The 2,482-nt window shown below is 34.9% G+C and overlaps 1 non-coding gene across 1 annotated transcript; it reads right to left on the bottom strand.

Annotated features, from left to right (window-relative positions):
• Window positions 1-1,589: 1,589 nt before the first annotated feature.
• LOC113923199 lies at window positions 1,590-1,693 on the bottom strand. The gene has a single exon (XR_003520207.1). It is a non-coding gene; the product is annotated as a U6 spliceosomal RNA (small nuclear RNA).
• Between the last annotated feature and the right edge of the window lie 789 nt (window positions 1,694-2,482).

Genomic DNA, 2,482 nt, shown 5'->3' with positions numbered 1-2,482 from the left:
TGAAGGTCAAGGAAGAGACAGCTAGGAGGGAACACAAGAATAGGTGTATTTCCTGACAGAGTAACTAACATATAAAACTTAATGATTCAATCTATGAAAAATTTAAATATTCTTGAATATATGCATGGTGGATATTTGGCCATGACAAGGGTCAGAAATGTAGACAGGGGGCAAGGTGACAAATTATGTATGTCCTAAGGAAGAGTTTCAACTGTATCTTGCAGGTGATGAGGACAGGAAAAATTTTAATTATTTTGTTATCAGGTTTCTATTTTACAAAGATCTCACTGAAAACAAATTAGGAAATTGGTATAATGGTAGTAAAGATGGAGGTTGGTATAACAGCTAAGGAAATAATGCAGTAAAACAGGTTAAAATACACATATGTATATAACTAAACAGTGACATTGGGCATGAAAATAAAGGAACATACGTATGACAGGTTTTGAGAGGTAGAATATAAAGGGTTTGGTGACTGGAATTGCGAATGAGAAGTTAACAAGGGCTCCTAAGTTTTCCAGTCATTCTCAAGAAATCAAATTTAGGAGCAACCATGGTATAAATGGAAATTGATGAGTTTGAAGTGCCTATGGGATATCTGGTAGAGATTTTAAATAGAATAAATAAGATTCTTATTATACCATCTTGATTTTTCTACCTTTTTAATTTCATTATCAATAAAAATATAAATGTTGGTATTTACTATATATCAGATGGGGTTAAAAATATTCTACACTTATTTTTGCCCAATGGGAATTGTGTCTCTAATCTCTTCTCTACCTCCACAGTTTAACATTAGAAAAAATTTAATTAGCCATAAATTGTACTATGTTTTCTCTTTCAGAGTGATTTATTGATAAAACGAATATAACCAGTTGCATAAAAGTGCATGTAACTGTTGAATACATGCAACTGAGGCATGCATTCAAATTAGTATTACATTAGGTGGCAGGGAGAAAAGGCATGCTTGCCTCATAAATAGAAAGCATCTACCCAAAATTTCACCTCTTTGTTATGGACTATGTTGTGTCCCTCACCACCTCCACCAAATTCATATGTTTAGCTTCTAACCCCCAGTATCTTAGACAATGATTATATTTAAACATACACCTTTTAAAGAGGTAATTAAGGTTAAATGAGGTCAGATGGATGAGCTTTAATTCAATCTCACTTGTGTCCTTATAGAGTTGAAGAGATACCAGGGATGTCCACACACAAGGACAAGGTCATGTAAAAGTGGAGAAGGCAATTATCTGCAAGCCAAGGAGAGTGGCCTCAGAAGAAACGAAACCCGCCAACACCTTGATCTTGAACTTTCAGTCTCCGGAACTGTGTTTAAGCAACCTACTCTGTGGTGTTTTGTTATGGGAGCCCTAGCAAATTAATACACCTCTTCTCATTTGGAGGAAATAATTGAAAAACACTTTTGATGTTCTATCCATCACTACTCTCCCAGGAAATATTTTTTTTAAGATTTTTTTTTTTATTATTTGTCAGAGAGAGAGAGAAAGAGAGCACACATAAGCAGGGGGAACAGCAAGCAGAAGGAGAAGCAGGTTCCCTGCTGAACAAGGAGGCCAAACCAGGGCAAAAATATGGAACGCTTCACAAATTTGCATGTCATCCTTGCACAAGGGCCATGCTAATCTTCTCTGTATTGTTCCAATTTTAGTATATGTGTTGAAGCAAGCACCCCCCTCCCCAGGAAATAAACTGATGAATTTGTTTGTCCTCAATTTCTGTATACTCATCATTCTGTCTATTACTAGTAGACCATATCACTAGTCAAGTCATGTTCATGCATTCTGTGTTCTCTCTCCTCCTCCCCACAACTCCCATAAAATAATTATCCCTTAAAGAAGTTTGGTCATCCTTGTTTCATGCTGCTGCTCATAAAAATGAACTCAAGCCTGTCTTCCAGATACATTTATTCTCTCTCATTTAGGCCTTTTACCTGAACTGTTTTCCCTGATACCAGCAGGTATCAGGAAACTCTGCACTTTGAATATTGGGTATTGGGAATTTGCTTGGTGATTCATAAAATTATTATCTTATTTACTTTGTTTGTTGACTCAAATTTGTAGGAAGAGGAATAAGAAGTAGGGTCTGGTCTTCAATAACTTATCTCAACCATCTAAAAAGAAATATCCTATTTCTTATTAATGCTATCTACTAAAGAAGGCCTGATGTAAAGATACAGCAACTATTTCCCATGTACTCATCCATAAAGAAAACTGCATGGCTAGATAGAATCTGTGGTATCTTTAAAATATATAACTGAGAAGAGCTTAAAATTGGGTTTTATTAAAATGTTGAGATGATTTTTTAGTATGTCCAGTTACCTAATTGTTTTATTTATTTACCAGAAAATGTTATTGCCAAACTGAGGATCATACTTTTTAAAAACTAAGTCATAAATTATTATCTGGTATGGTCCTCAAAAGTAGGCTCTAAATTTAGAAATGATTAAACTGGAATTTCC

This window comes from Zalophus californianus, chromosome 9 (genome assembly GCF_009762305.2).
Source record: "Zalophus californianus isolate mZalCal1 chromosome 9, mZalCal1.pri.v2, whole genome shotgun sequence".
Classification (NCBI taxonomy): Eukaryota; Metazoa; Chordata; class Mammalia; order Carnivora; family Otariidae; genus Zalophus; species Zalophus californianus.
The sequence above is the reverse complement of the archived record's forward strand: the minus strand, read 5'-3'. Positions and strand labels throughout refer to the sequence as shown.